We start from the raw sequence: 16,650 nt of genomic DNA on the forward strand, positions 1-16,650 counted from the left end.
CAAATGAGTGATTTTTTTTTACTTATTTTATTTTTGGCTGCATTGGGTCTTCATTGCTACGCACGGGCTTTCTCTAGTTGTGGCGAGCGGGGACTACTCTTCATTGTGGTGTGTGAGCTTCTCACTGTGGTGGCTTCTCTTGTTGTGGAGCATGAGCTCTAGGCACAAGGGCTTCAGTAGTTGTGGCACATGGGCTCAGTGGTTGTGGCTCACAGGCTCTAGAGCGCAGGATCAGTTGTTGTGGCGCACAGGCTTAGTTGCTCCTTGGCATGTGGGATCTTCCCGGCCCAGGGATTCTTAACCACTGCGCCACCAGGGAAGCCCCCAGATGAGTGGTTCATAAAGGGATGCCTGCAAGCCTGCAAAACTCCATGGGGCTAGAGAAAAGTGTAGCTGCTTCTTCTCTTTCACTTTCCACATCCTGTACATGTGACTCTCGCTGGTGAACGCTTACAGAGACCAGGCTGGGGAGGGAGTCTGGGAAAGAGAATCTCCTGGCTTTCTGTTCTATGTACCAGCAAAATGCTGAGAAGGGCAGAGACAATACTGAGTATCAACAAATAGCCCCTCTCTCCATAATTCTTTTGCTAAAGGTTGATTGTGTTTTGTCAGCTCTGGTTGGATGAAATGAATATCCCGAGCAAGGCACCTGGCCTGGATCTGCCATGTTCTAAAGATCTACCTGAGTCACAAGACCCCTGAAGTTGGGTGTGGAGTCAATTCCTCCCAAAGCACATGGAATGAGAGTACAGAAGAGTGTCTCTTGAAAGAAAATATGAAGTATTTTTAGAAAGAAGAGGGAATTGATACTCAGAAAAACATTCATTGCAATTTCTGTCTTGGACAAACATTGCAAAAATGGGCTTTGAAGCCGACTGGCTACTGGTTCAAACACCTGTATGATTTGGGCAAACGTCTTAAACGTCTTGGAGCTTTATTTTCCTCCTAAGAGTACCAAGATGATGCTATCTAGTTAACGGGGTTGGTATAAGATTCATGCCTGAATAAATGTCTCTGCTACTACCTGCTACAGAATAGATGCACAAAAATGTTAGCCTGTTTTCCTTCTCCCTTACCCTTCCATTTATTTGTTTATAGATTTGATAAATATTAATTGGGTGTCTCCCATGTATATATCAGCACCATGCTGAATGCTGGGGATCAAAGATGAATATGACAGTTTCTGATCTTCACTAGCTCACAGTCTGGGGGATAAGACAGTCATAAACAAATACCAAAAAGAGTGTGTGGAGTGGTATAAGTCTTTATATCACAGGGTCTCTCTCTTCTAATCTATACATGCAACGTGATGCATATTAAATGACATTTCACTACATACTTAATACCACCATTGCATGCAATTAGGGCTACTCTGGGAAAGCCAGGGTTTTCAGTTGCTATCATTCTCTACCTGCTATCATTGCTCTGCCCCCTCCCTGTCCCCACTGTGGAGCAAAGCTGTGCACAGGAAGCCAACTAGATGGCCTGGTTCATCACTGCCCCCTCTTCTCTCTTCCCCACAATGACATAGCTTGGCCTCTGCCCCACAAATAAGAAAGGAAGGTCCAGGGTTTCCTGCAAATCAGACAACCACCCCAGAGTAATACCCAGTCCCCCATCTCACTTAGTTCCCCCTACCCTGGTTTGGGCTGTGCTTCTGGGGGCTGGTGGGACATGGAGTCAGGGAGGTTGGTGGTCTTGGTACTTCCCTGCAAGAGGCTTTTCCCAGCCCGTGATGGGCGTCTTCCAGTGTTTTATACAATTTAGCTCATGAGGGGTTAAACTTCCAAGGAAAAGGTTACCGGGGGGCCCTGGCTGGCCTATCTCTTACTTAACAATGGCAAAGATTCTTCTCTGCAGTAACCTTTGATCTAATTGCACACCTGGCATCATTCAGCGAGACTCAATTCTTACAGAGTAGGGAAATGACAAGAGACTGAAGGACCGCGAAAGTTCAGCCCTTGGCTTTATGGCTTTTTGCCTCAAATGCCACCCAGGCCCCTGCTGTAGGAGCATGCTACCATAGCTCCAAAGTCTAAATGCCCGGATAGTGGGGGTGCCAGGGGTCAGAGCTGTGGCAAGGAGGGAAGAAGGATGGGAGAGAGCAGGCGGGCCCCCTGAGGACAGTCCCAATGCCCAGCTGCCACAAAGGTGGATTGAGAAGGGCATTGGAACCCAAGCAGCGAGCAGGCTGTGTCCAGGTGTTGGGGATGCCTTCACCCGAGGGGTTGACTCTGCACAGATAGGAGACGGTGAGGAGCCTGGGGCAGGTCCACATAAGAAGGAGCAAAATGGAGAGTGGGATGGAACGCGCCTGGCTGCCTCCTGAGTATTAAGTCTGAAAATAGCAAGGCAGGCAGATGGCGGGGTCTTTATCGCATCGTCCTGGGAAACAGGCTGAGCTGAGAGACATCCCGGGGGGAGCAGAGAACAAGTCCCTATATTCGGCGGCTTGTTCTGTGGTGCGGGGCCTGCCCCTGCCTCTGCTCAGGCCCTCCCAGCTCCTGCACCAACTTCTCTGCCTCCACTCTGTCTCTCATTGCTGTCACTGTAACCTTTGTAAAACATAATCAGAACCATGTCACCTTCCCTAGATCCTTCAACAAGCCTCAAAAGCCTGTGAAATAAGTTCAGACTCTTTGGTTTGGCTTTTAAGCTTATCTAGGAATTGGGCTCAACCTACCTTTCAAGTCTCAGCCCTTGTAACATCCCTCTGCACATCTGGAGCCCCACCCACCTCACTCCACCATTGCCAAGTGGGCCAAGCGCTGTCACGCCATCCTCTCTGGCTGATGTAGTCTTCCCTGTATCTGATTGTCTTCTCTTCTTCACCCATCCACTTCTGTCCAGGTTCCAAGCGCCAGGTGAAGCCATCCCTGATGTCAGCTGAGGATTGCTGACTCTTAGAATCTCCTGATTTTAACTTCAACTGGAGACACAGCCACACCTATGAGGCTGTAAGCTGTTGGAGGTCAAGAACCATGTGAAAGTCATTTGATACCATGCCTGTGCCCAGCTCAGTGCCAGGCTTGTAGCAAGTCCCCAGGGGCTGGTGACTCAATGGACCCTCATTGGAGGTGAGTGACAATGAACCACAGATGCTCCTTCAGGAAGGGCAGGGTGCTAGAGAAGCAGTGGGGAGCTGCATGTCTCTTTTCTTTCACTGTCATTATTCACATGGCAGGCTGAGCTCAGCAGCCCTGCCACCGAGGAATAGAGAGCTGGAGACCTCGGGGCCTATTCCAAATGGGTCCAGCTATTCCTGTGAACTTTTTGTGTAATAAAGAGTGTCCCCTGACTGGCCCTCTGACCTTTCCCCAGACCTCCTGAAGGCTCAGTTATTGCCCCACACTTAGCACAAGAGCTCCTTCCTTAGAGAAAGAAGAAAAAAGCAAACAAGAAGGATGGTAATAATAGCTTCCACTTAATGGGCATTTTCGTGAGCCAGGCACTCAGCTCAGCACTTTGGCTAACTCTCCCATGTACACATACAGCACTACGGTGACTTAGCAATGAGAAGAATATGAGGCTCAGAATGCTTAAGTCACTTGCCTAGGACCACACAGCTACTAAGTGGCCGAGTTAGAATCTGGACCCAGATCTCTCTGACCCCAGAGTCCACATTCTCACCAACTACATTTTACAGTCTCTGGTGGGGCAGTGTCCCTGTAGCCCTGCTTGCTCCTCAGGAGAACTTGGTCACCTAGAGGTTGGTTCCAGGGCTATGGATGTGCAGTTAGTTGGTTTATGAGGGCTGCTCTCACCCCTTGGGGGTGATTGTGTGTGTGTGTGTGTGTGTGTGTGTGTGTGTGTGTGTGTGATAGAGAGAGGGAGAGAGGGAGGATTTATTCTACTGATTATGCCACACGTTCTGTTGGGGGCAGCCTGTGTGACAGAAACATGGCATGCCAATAAAGAGTGTCTTTGTGGCACCACTGACTACAGGGGCTGGAGTGTCTCGGGCTGGAGATAAAGTCAGAAGAGATGGATTAGACCCTGTCTGGCTCTTGGGCAGCAGAGAAAGGAGGCAGACAGCAAGGGGCTCAGCTCAGCCCCTTTGTCCATGGGAGGTGGGACGGGCTGGGTGCGGGGCTGGCCTGCCACGGTGGCAGTGTCTGTCCCCTTGGGAGGGGGCTGCTCGTCACGTGTGTGGATGCCTACACGTGCATGTGTGAGGCTCTGTTTGCCTCTTTCTTAGAAGACGCTAATGCGATACAAAGCACATTCTAATCACCGCATCTAAGTACAAAAAAAAAGAGTAAATCACCAAACAAAATTAGTTTTCAGAGTCTTAATTATCACCAGAAAGAGTAATTAATAAGCGAAACAGGAAATGACCCTGCTGAGTCCCTTAGACCTCAAAATATGTGCTTTGCTTCTCAGCACCACTTGGGTGGGGAGTGGGGGAGCCCAGAAGGGGCCGTGCAGGGCCAAGGCTCGCAGAGGCCCAGTGGGCATTGCAGATTTCCTAAGGCGCCACACATTCTCTGGAGTTTGCATGCCTTTCAAACTTGGTTTGCAGAGTTTCTAGGTCATTCCTTCCAGCCTTCTTTCTTTCCCAGGCCTTGAGGCTAGCGTAAGGCAGCAGAATTAGAATAAATAGACAGACCACCCTTCCCTTTTCTCTCCCCCAGCGTGACAGGCTCTGGGCCAGAAACTCTCAAACCAATTGATGATAACAAGCTCAAGTTCAATGCCATTGGCTATCTGGTGACACCTTCCTGGCTTTTCTTGTCTCAACTCTTCGGCTTGTATTTCTTTCTTTATTTATTCATTTTAATAGTAGCATCATATAAATAAAACACCATTACAAAAATGTCGCAGAAAGTTCAAAACTATTCATTATCCATTTCATACAGATTAAAATTGCCATCAAGGCTGTTTGGATTTGACTTGCGTTCCTTTCCTTCTAATGAGCCGGATAGAGAAGGCAAGAGATGCTAATTCATCCTTACATCTCTATCATATCTCGGCTTTTACTATATAAAGCATCAAGGTCGCATTCTGGGGAAATGTCTTTTTACCAAAGGTGCTATAATAATAATGAAGAAGCAATTTGTTTCAGCAAACTGCCTGCAGTAATGAGGCTTAATTATAACCATGTTATTAATACCGCTGCTTAAGGTAATTCACTTCTGAGCGGGGTGCAGAACAGTAAACTATAATTTAAACAAGAATCGAGACCTAATTTAAATCATCGGATCTACTGCGGAAAAAGGCAAACAGAACGACTGTAATCCGCACGTGATTTAGTGCTTCCCCTTGGTGCCAGTTTCGGGAGACCTAGGTGACTGTCAGAGGGCCAGGGAGCGGGGGACTGGGGTCTGGGTCTTGGTCCTCCTGCTTTCTTCCAGGAGGCTGTGTAAGTGACCCAGCTGAATGGACCTGCATCCAGGTACCTGCTGCCTCTAGACCCCCTTCTCTATGTAGGCAGGGGAGGCTGAGAGCCAGGAGGAAGGTCTTCACCATCTCAAGGTCATTGCCCATGTGCTCCTGAACTCACCTTAGTTCTCTCCCACTAATTTGTTATGAAATGTGGAGTTTTGTGCTGGAAGGGACCTTGTCGTCCTATTCTCACCCTCTGCAGAAGACCATACCCAAGCCCAGAAAGAACAATTGTCTATGTGTCCTCGCCCAAGAACACAGTCAGTTGCCAGGTATGAACCGAGATCATCTGCCTCCTGGACCAGTGCTTTTACTACAATATCAGCGTCACCTGGTGGTCTCTGTGCCCTTATGCTGGTCTCACACGGTGCCCAAGACATCCAACCCAGTGATTCCCAGACCTGGTGGCTCATCAGAATCTTCTGAGATGCTAGTTAGAACATACAAGTTTGTGAGTCTTACCTCATCACCTAGATTCTGGTTTTGGTAGTCTGGTTTCTGGGCAGGGAACCCATCACATATTTACCAAGAACCTGGGTTGTTCTGATGCAGGTGGACTGAGAGAGCACCAGGGCATTGAAATGAGGTGTGTGTGTGGGTGGGTGGGTGTGGGGGTGGGTGTGTGTGTGTGTTTTCTTGATTACCTCTTCCGGGTTACATTTATTCATTCATCTATGCAGCATTTATAGGGCACCAATTATGTGCAAGCCACAGTTTAAGCACAACAGCTCTTCCTAGTCAACGCGGCTTTAATCCCTGCTGCTGTATTTTCAATGAGTTGTCCTCCTCTTAATGCAGAGCTGTATTCCATGTTATTTTCAATGAAAACAAACAGGAAATTGAGAATAGACTTAAGCATGTGGTAAATGTTATAAAAGACCACGTCTAACCCCCTGTTTCATACCAGTGCTCTGTGGATATTAGGTATTACCAAGGTAAAGAGCTGTTCTTTCTTAGAGTCTTTACTAATGCTAGCTAACTGAGTAAGACTTAAGAATTCCTGGTGGCCAAGGCTTAGTTAATGAGGCAGTTAGGACGGCTCCATTGCTGGGAGTTTACAAAGGCGGGAGAGATTTCTGGAGTCAGAACAATGAAGACACGATTTCCAGCCCCGACTCCCATCATAAAGCACCCAGGGGGTGGTCTTTGACGGACACCAATTCCTGCCTGTCCATCCGCCATCCAGCTATTGGGTCAGCCAATCTCTTCCTTGTCCTAACCGGATTCAGGGGGTGGTAGGGTAGGGAGGGAACCCAGTGGCCTGGAACCCAGAGCTCACCAGGGGAGACTCGCATACCTTCTTAGACGGAGGTCTGCCTGCAGAGGGTGCAATCCCTCATACTCTTCCCCCGCCCCTCCTCCAAGTCCCATGCACAGAGGCAGGTCCAAAGCAAAGCTAAAGGTGCAACAAACTGGAATCAAATCCAGAACTCTTTTCTGAGGGAATGCCCCCAGCAACCTTGCTCCTAAATTCTGGAGAACTTTTCCAAAAAGTTCACTGTTTTGTGAAGTGGGAAATGGGAAGGTGAAAGGGATTTCAAATGGCTCAAAAGATGATAGAAAGGCTCTTTTATCGAAGGGAGATGAAAGCCTACTTTGTCCTAAATTTGGCCGAACCCACTTAGGTCTGCCTCAGTTTACCTGCTACATCACCCCCGCACATTCCATTTCTGCCTCCTCTCAAGAAGCCTGCCTTTCCTTCCCTCTGCTTCCTGCGGTTTCTGTTTCTCTCTTACCTTTGTTCTTTTCCAAAAAGAACTGTCCCTTCCGGGTTTCCTCACTGGTACAGCAGCTCTGCAAAGCCAAATGACAGCAAATGATGTCTCCAGCTGGTGGTAATGATTGGACTCAGGCTGAACTGCAATAGCAGGGCTCAGAGCTGTGGACAGAACCCAGGCTGTACCGGGAGGGATGCTGCCTCTCCTCTCTGTCTCTTTGTCTCTCTCTGTCTCTTTCACACACGCACCGCATCCCACAATTTATATGCACACACAGATGCATGCACATATAATGCACATGTGCAAATTCACATACATACAGCATAAACACACACACACACAGGAATGCTGGTTTGCGTGTGTGAAGATATATACTCATGTAGATACAAACAACCATGCAGCAACAACCTTCCCTTTCCCTGTAATTAACCCCTCCTTCCTTCCCAAAGTGCTGGATTCACCCCACCAGTTATGGGGGCAGGTATCTGGGGAAGTAGTCCATTTCAATCCTGGAGACACCGTGAACCCGTCCAGATAAAAAATGTCTGGAGCCAAGCTGACAGCAGTAGAGGTGGGGGAGGAGAAGGAAGTTGTGACGTCTGGAGCATTTCCCTTAGAGGGGGAAATAAAACCCCTCCACCACAGTTCCATTTCTCGGCAACCTCCCGCAGGCTGTTTCATCTCATATTGTGTGAGCTCAGAGGGGGTGTCCAATTTGAGGAACAATAACTATAAAGTCATTTGCGGTGCCCTGCTGCGGCTCAGTGTCCGCCTGACCTGACTACACACTGCACTGGCTCCGAGGAGCTGCCCCTCACCGTGGGCCTTGCCTACAGCTCCCCACCCCTCCCCCGCCGCGGGTGCCCCCAGCCCCCAGCCCCATGTCCCTGGAGTCTGGACTCACGTCCCTCAGAGCAGACCCTCCGGCCATGGCTTTGGGATTTCAGTGGAAGACTAGGGTGGGCTCATGTTACACAGGGAACTGAGAGGTCTAGGTGACAAGCAGTGACCCCAGAGAACATTTGGGAGTGGTGGGACCCCCTGGGGTGGATGCAGGAAGGTACCTAGAAAAATCCCTCTCCTCCGTGAGTGTGGTACATAGTTTGCATCTGAAGGCTGAACGCCCTACAAAAACCTGTGACTTTTAGCCAGGAGCCTCAGGGCTGCCTTTTAAAAACCTGGATATCGAAACCCCCTTTCTAAACTAACGCTACATAGGTGTCACCTTCACAGGTCAGGTGGCCCAGCACCTGTGGCCTTAAGAGAGAATTCACCCCTCCTCAGGCAAGAGTTTCTAGGAGGGCCTCTGCTTCTGGAAAGTACCACTTAGCCTTTCTCCGTCACTATTCTGATGACAAAAGTCTCTTTCATCTTATACTTTTCACAGCACTGTCACATGCATTAGCCCATTAATTGATGCATTCATTGTACGCATGTATTGAAACACGAGGCATTCAAATTGATTTAGAACAAGGCAGGATCTAGATAAATACATACTCAAGTATTGAGTATCCACAAGGTGCAAGTTGCTCTGATGAGCACTGTGAGGAGTGAGAAGAATTTTCCAGAGACAACAGAGGGCAGCCTTCAAAGTGCATCCCCCTCTGTGAGTCAGATGGCAAATGTATTACGTTGATTTTGCAGATGTGTAAACTGAGGGCCAGCAAGGTTCACTCACTTGCTTCCGGTCATGAAATTAGTTAGAGGCAGATCCAGAAAGCACCTCCTGATTCCAGTTGGATGTGCCTTCCCATTCCATGTTCTGAAATGTTACTTTCCAGAAAGTTCTTCCTGTATCAGATCTCCCTTTTCTTTCTTGTCCTCTCTGGAATAAGCAGTCTTGGAGAAATGGTCACATTGCGGTTCTTTCTGGCCCACATATATATTGGTTCAGGGACAAGAAGAAAAAAGATGTCTTCTCTGTTTCCATAGGTCAGCAAGACGGAGTGGTTTTGTGCTTTCACACGCAGCCCCTCCAAGGCCTTTCCTTTTCCCCAGCAGAGCCCTGGGTGGGTGAGGCTGCGGCCGTGTGTAGTATCTACCTTACGCAGCACTCAGGAATGTCTTCCTCCAGCTCAGCCTTTCTTCACAGACTGAGAAGACAAAGGAGGACCCCCCTCTGCCTTCCAGCCAGGAAGCCTGAAGCTGGGAGAGGTTAAAGGGCCTGCCAGAGGCCACACAAGGTGGTAGCAGAAGGTTGGCCATACTTGAGCTTGGGGTCTTCTTGCCTGTCACTGTTCTAAGGAGAGACGTGTGTGTGTGTGTGCGCGCGCGCGCGCGTGTGTGTTTGAGGGGCATGTGAAGCAGGTTCAAGGTTGAAGGGGGAAGCCATGGAGCTGTTTTCTCACTGCACTTATCTTGTCAAAATCCCGGAGGCTTTTCAAACCCCAGGCCCCTCTCCAGTGAGGTCAGAGTGTCAACATGCGAGCAGCTGCAATGGCCACAGAAATGCTAACGGCACTGCCCAGACCACTCAGCGGGGCGCTGGCCTCCAGTGCCAAGGCCTGCTGACCTGTGCCCATAGGGGAGCCTCTCTCTCAAGAGAGCTTCTCAGGGGCGGGCAGGGCAGCTCTGGAGCCACACTTGTCACTTGCTTGCTTGGGCCGTAGGGACAGAACGGCCTGGCCTTCTGTCTTTCTGGAGCAGGGGGCAAGTTCTTAGCTGCAAACAGGAAGAACTGGCTCTGGGTGGAGTAAACCAAAAGGGGATTTGGGGGGCAGGATGTCAGGGGCTCACTAAATCTTTGGAAGCCAGCCTGACTAGGCTGAGGAATGACCAGCCACTAGGGTGGTCCTGGAGAGTAAGATGGGGTCACAACAATTGGTTTCAAGCAGGGGATGTCTGGCCCGCACATTACACTACTGTTGATTGGCCTGTCACGGCCTTAGCCAGCCATATTGTATGGCTATTGCCACTGTATGACCCTTCTTCCCTGTGCCCTCCATCTCTAGGGCCCAGGGTCCTGGGGCGCCACTGTCTTTCCTTATCCACCCAGAATCAGGCCCAGGTGGAAGCAGGTGGCTGATTGGGCCCAGGCTACATCCCAAGGGAGGGCAGCTGTAGAGCCCATGTCTGGCTCTTTGTAGTGGGAGATGGGACAGGGAAAAGGAACACGTGAGTCCATCTGAGAGATACTGGGGATCTGGAGAATTAATTGGAGGAATGAAACTCAAAGAGGCTTAACAATGCTATTTATTTATTTATTGGCTACATTGTGTCTTCACTGCTGTGCACAGTCTTTCTCTAGTTGCGGCCAGCGGGGGCTACTCTTCATTGCAGTGCACAGGCTTCTCATTGCGGTGGCTTTTCTTATTGCAGAGCACGGGCTTTAGGTGCACGGGCTTCAGTAGTTGTGGCACATGGACTCAGTAGCTGTGGCTTTCGGGCTGAGATGCTCCATGGCACTTGGGATCTTCCCATGTCCCCTGTGTTGGCAGGCAGATTCTTAACGAGTGAGCCACCAAGGAAGCCCCAATACCACTTTTTAAATAACTAAAAGGTTTTTTTTTTTTCCTTTCTTCCTTTCAGAGGATGATGGACAGATGGCAAATGGAGGATGAAATGGCTTAAATCCCTGCAGGAGAGTGTGGATTAGATGTGTGAAGGGGTTTCCTGGTAGCAAGGGCGCTTCTGGGCCCTGGGGTAGAAGACAGTAGGGTGGTGGGTGAAGCATAAAGCAGATCCCTCAGGCCTACTCTTTCCCTCCTGCCCCACCCTACCCCTTGGAGGCGTGTTTGCTCCCTTGAAGGGTATAAGGCAGCATCCTTTCCCAGAGGTACATGGAGGGGTGTAGTGATGGAGGGCAGGCGGGCAGCAGTTGAAGGATGGGCTTCTTTATTTCTGGGATAATGTGAGAAGACTCTATTGGGACCTTCACCTTTAGCTCCAAGAAAATGAGAGTAGGAGGAAGCTCCCAGTCTGGAAAGGCAGCGTTCTCTAAGTCAGAAAGGGGAAGTGCCACGCAACCTAGGGGATCCCAAGGGCACCCACTCCACAGTGCTTCAAGCCATCTAGGAAAGAGGCGTGCCCCAGAGCCCCGCCTTTCCCCAGAATACGCACGCTTGGAGTCCTGTCCCTTTAAAGCACTCCCCACCTGATGCCACAGCCCTCTTGAAAATGGGGCCAGCCCAGCAGCTCTCAAAGGAGCCGGCACAGTAAATGATGAGCATCTCCCCTGAACTCATCTTCCCGAGCCTGGTGTTTAAAGTGAATTGAAACGAATATCTGATAAATGAATAAACCTGTAAATGGAACCGAAAACCTTATGAACCTGAAGGAGAAATAGGAGTCCCAGGTCTGTTAAGTCTAAATTGAATAAATCTGATCAACTCCCCGACAATTTCTGCCAACGCTCTTGAAGAAGAAGGAGAAGAGGAGTGAGCAGAGATGGGGCAGAGACGGGTGAAAGAGTGAGTAGGGGAGGGCGAGGCAGGAGTTGGTTCAGTAATTAAGCTATCACCGTGAGCCTGCAGAGGAGGCCCAGGTGGCCCCCAGCTTCACTCAGTTGGACTGGATAAATAGATGACATTAGGAGACTCTTGCAAGGCTGGCTGCTCCTGTGTGTCTGCCCCAGAGGACACCTCTGGAGAACAATTAGACATTTGTACAAAGCGGGCAAAGTGAGCTCAGCTGTGGGGGATGGGAGTCCTTGGTGCACGGGAGTCGGTTGGGTAGCAGGTATGGGAGGTTGGGAAGTCACATTCAGAATGAGCTCAGTGAAGAGTGTTGGAGCCAAAGAACTCCTTCCTTAGTCTCCATTGAGCTCGGCCACTATCTAACTATTGTGTTGTGCTAGTTACTTTCTGTAGTGATTTAAAAACATGGCCACAAAGTTCCTTAGCACACACTCCAAAGAAGGTGGTGGTGGTGGTGGTTGGGGGCTGGGGGGCTTTATGCTCTCCCTTCTTGAATAGGAGGGTTTGTGACTGCTCAGACCAATACAGAATGGTGGCACGGATGCTATGTGACATTTAAGGCTGGGTCATAAAAGGTCACACACCTTCTGACGCATTTTCTCGGAATATTCTCTTTGGGAGAAGCCAGCCGTTAATGTAGGAAACTCAATTACCCTGAGGCTGCCATGCTGGAGAGGTGTTCCAGCCACCGTGCAGCTGAACGGCTAGCTGCCAGCCAACACTGAATGCTGGCCGTGAGAATGAGTCCTCTTATCCATGCAGCTTAGTCAAGCCTTCAGATGCCTGCAAGCCCAGCCCGCATCTGGCTGCAAGGGCCAAGGAGAGTAAACTTCCCCCACCCCTAAACCCTTCCCAGACTCCTGACCGACAAAATGATGAGCACCAGCAAATACTTTTATAAGCTGCTAATTTCTAGAGTAATTTGTTAATAAAAAAACATTTCCCCTCTTGGATCTCGATTTTCTTCTTTAAAAGGATGGGTTAGACCCGACAATTTTCAAATATTTATTTTGAAAATTGTAAGTAGTAGGTGAACATGATATTTTCAAAAAGAGTTCAAATAGCACAAAGGGATAAAACCAGAAATGAAACAATCTCCTTCCCTACTCTTCTTCCCAGCATTGGGAGATAACTACCTTCAACAAATTATAGACCCTTCCAGAAATGTTTTACATGATCACAACATATGTAATTATATCTTTGAAAATTACACATAGAATTATATTATACATTTTTTGATAATTTGCTTTGATCATGTACTAATGCAGATTGAAGATATTTCTGTATCAATGTACATAAACCTACCTCATTCTTTTCATGGCTGCATAGTATTCCATGGCGTGGCTGTATCGAAATGTACTTCCTCATCCCTACTGATGGATCTTGAGGTTGTTTTAGGTCGGTTGGTTGGTTGGTGGTTTGTTGGTTCGCTTTTGTAATATTGCAGCGAACATTCTTGTATACTTATTTGTGCCTTCTTATACAAGTGATTTGCAGGTTACATTCGTAGAAGTAGAATTCCTGGGTCCAATGATAAAAGCATTTAACATTTTGATAGTTATTGCCAGAGCTGACTTTCAAAGAGATGCCACAAATTTATATCCCTGTCAGTGAGAGGGCTAGTTTCTTGCCACCCTCATAACCTTTTGAGTTTTGTCAATGTGCTAAGAAGACAGTGTTTTATTTTTAACTTTTCATGCTTAATTATGAAGCTGAACATTTTTATGTGTGCTGATGATTTTTATTTACTTTTTTTCACTTTAAACAGCTTATTTCTATGCTTTGTCAATTCTACAGTTTTATTTATCTTTTTAAACACCTGATTTGTAAGCGCTTTCTTGCATGAACTTTTTGCTGTTATCAATTACAAATGTTTTTCCTATTAAAATTGTTAATTGTCTTTGACCTTAATAAAGATAATTTTGTGTATAGACAATTTTATGTTTTATGACATTAAATTTATCAATCTTTTTTAAAAATAGCTTTTGAGTTTTGTCATGCTTTCAAAGGTCTTCCCCACTCCTGGATCACAAAATAAAATAATAATATTACTTACACATATTTTCTTTCAGTTATATTTTCATTAAAATTATTGATTTGGGTTTTATTTTTGGTATAAGGAGTGAGATGGGGATTCAGTTTTACTTTTACAAATCGTTAGACTTGTGCTGTCCAATCACATGTGTGATTTAAAATTTTCTATTAGCCACATTAAAATAAGTAAAAAGAAACAGGTGGAAGTAATTATAATAGTAGATATTATTTAACCCACCATATCCAAAATATAATTTCAACATGTAACTGATATAAAAATTATAAATGAGCTATTTTACATTTCTTTTGCATACTGAGTCTTCAAAATCCACTGGAGATTTTGGACTGGCCATATTTCCAGTGCACACAGTCACATGTGGCTAGTGGCTACTGTATTGGACAGCACAGGGTTAAATGGTAACTCCAATGACATTTATCATCCTGCCCCTCCCCCCACATTGGTTTGAAATGCTACCTCTAACATAGGCTAAGTGATTGTTTTGTATTTAGGCCTATTTCTGGTCTCTATTCTTTCCCACTGAACTGTCTCTCCCTTTGCACACAAATAATGGGCTATTTTAATTATAATAGTGTTAAAATATTTTCAGTACCTCATAAAGGAGTTCTCATTCTTTTTGTTTAGTTTTTGTGGCTCTTCTAGTTTTGTTCTTTCTCTAGATAGACATTAATACCTAATATTAGATATCACCTAATACTGTAATATACATACTATACAGTATTGTGGATGCTATCCCTGCCCTACTATATATACTATATACTATAGTATATGGTACGGTAATATCGATACTAATATTAGATACTATTATCTAATGAGATCTATTAGATGTACATTAGTATCTAATACTGTATAATCTTGAATAGCAAACAAGGTATGTTATTGGTATTGGCTGGGGTCACAATGGATTCCAGGGCAAGAAAGTGGATTTCTAAGGGCCCTTCTGCCCTACATGTCGATGGCCCGTCCTGGCTATGTAAAAGAAAGAAGAGCTGGTGACGCACATCCTGTGTGCTTAGTGTGGTGGCTCATTTATGCTATGAGGGACCTGTGTCCCCACCAACCGTGTGACCTCCTGGTGGGTGGAGGAGCCTGCGTGTATGGTGTCAGATCTATGTGGAGTACATGTTCCGTGGCAACAGTTCAGAAAGGCCAGCGTGCTGGAATTGCCGGGGAGGCTGGCTGGGGGAGGCCCTGTGCTTGCTCCTCGGGGACTGTTGTCTTGGAAAGTAAATAAGTGGAGAGTTGGGGAGAAGAAAGGAGGATGAGGGATGAGATGAGGGGAGACATGGGTGGGGGAGAAAAAGCAGGGAGGAGAGAGAGAGGGGAGGGTAAAGGAAAGAAAAGGGGAAGGAGAGAGAAGAGGGGAGAGAAGAAGGTAGAGGGGTGCAGAAGGTGTTTAATAGGACAGGAGGACGTGAAAGAGACTGGAGAGGAGTGGGAGCACTGCTGGAAGGGGAGCTCCAAAGGCCCAAGGCCACCTGACAGGGTGGGTGGGGGCGGGGGCTGGAGCCCCTGGGCCTTCTCATCAGCAGCACCTCTCGCCCAGGCAGCCCCGTGGCCATGGCGGAGAGGAGTCTCTAAAGAGTAGGAAGGAGGGCTCTCATCTAAGGAAGTTGGTGTGTCCCTGGGGACAGGATTAGGGTGTCTGGGGCAACTCGGGGACAGGCCTGATTGCCAGAATCCACTATGCCTGGGGAGTTGGACCAGGAGCCCAGAGCAAAGCCTGACAAGTCCCAGCTTTCAATAATGACCTTGGTTGGGGTATGGAGCGTCTTTTTTACCCTTGAGATTGGACTGCCCTGCATGAGAGAAAGACAAGGACATGGGAGAGATGGCGCTGCTCTCACACTGAAGAGGAAGAGATGGGGGCTCGTCACAGGCACTCAGTCCCTTGATGCTACTCAATGTGGCTGTCTTGTGACTTAAAGGCAATGGAATGCCTTCAGGCTCCTTTCAACAGAAGGGGAATGGCCACCCTCACATAACCCGCTGGATGTGGGGGTCACCTCTCCCACTGTGATCCTCACCCCAAACCGGAAGTATGGAGGGACAGATGGGTCCCTTGCATGTTGCACGCAGGGTCTGAAGCACGGAGTCCTAATCCCACTGGTGCGGGGCCACCCACCAGGCCAGTGGTGGGGCCAAAACCAGAAAGCTGCCCATACACATCCTGGCTGAACGCCCTTGCCAGCAACTTTCTTGTTCCCCTCCATCTGGAGAAGGAGAAAACAGACTGTCAGGCACTGACTCTGAGCCACTGGATTTTCAAGAAGTCACAGGGTCACACTGAGATGGAAACAAAAGGGAAAACAACCCATCCTCGCAGCTTCCAGAAGATGCACAGCCTGTCTCCACAGACTGCTTGCTCCTCATCGCAACCGCGACAAAATGCTATTTTCTTTTCAGCGGTGTGCACAGGTGCCAATCCAAATGAATATTATTCACACACTTCTGTCCAAACACTGTGAAGTCTTCAAAGGTTGATTAAACCCCTGACATTGTTGCTTTGTTTCTTCTGCACTCCCCGCCAGGTGAAGACCTCCCTGCTATGACCTCACCCTCCTACTCCTCTGTCCTTCTCCCCGTACCTCCTATCCCACAGGAATCCAAGTGTCCCAGGAGGGGATGGCATCTGGTCTCCTTGGGAGGGGGGATGGCAGGGAGCCTGGCTTGGCTTTAGTTTGCAGAGGACACAGGGAGCAGGGTACAGCCAGGGCACCTTGTGTGTGATGGGGGCTGGTGGTGGGGGGCACTTAAGGGTGGGGAAAGGGACAGATTTGACTTTGATCACCCAGCAAAAATCCATTTCCTGCTAGTAATGACTGGCTGGTGCATATTGGAAATCACAGCCTCCCTGCTCGACTCTCCCCATGTCATTAGTCCCCAGTGGAGCGATGTCTCATTGGAAATCACACCTGGTGAAATGAGGTGTGACGTGCAGCTCTCCAGACCTGCCTTTGCTTTGCAGCCTGACAGGGGTGACTCAGAGGTGCCCAGTCCTGCCCAGGGTTCTCTGGATAACCCAAGAGATCCAGTGTTGCTGGATCATTCCTCAGGCTTCCTAAGTCTTACCTATCAT

The 16,650-nt window shown here is 48.1% G+C and overlaps 1 long non-coding RNA gene across 1 annotated transcript in view; it reads left to right on the forward strand.

Annotated features, from left to right (window-relative positions):
- LOC130829143 (uncharacterized) overlaps nt 1–12,616 on the forward strand; it is a 36,851-nt gene extending 24,235 nt beyond the window's left edge. Inside the window, exons 2-3 of the long non-coding RNA XR_009047462.1 lie at nt 2,851–3,077; nt 10,632–12,616. This is a non-coding gene — a long non-coding RNA (uncharacterized LOC130829143). The remainder of the gene's footprint in view (nt 1–2,850; nt 3,078–10,631) is intronic.
- Nucleotides 12,617–16,650: the final 4,034 nt, after the last annotated feature.

Source organism: Hippopotamus amphibius, chromosome 9 (genome assembly GCF_030028045.1).
Source record: "Hippopotamus amphibius kiboko isolate mHipAmp2 chromosome 9, mHipAmp2.hap2, whole genome shotgun sequence".
NCBI lineage: Eukaryota > Metazoa > Chordata > Mammalia > Artiodactyla > Hippopotamidae > Hippopotamus > Hippopotamus amphibius.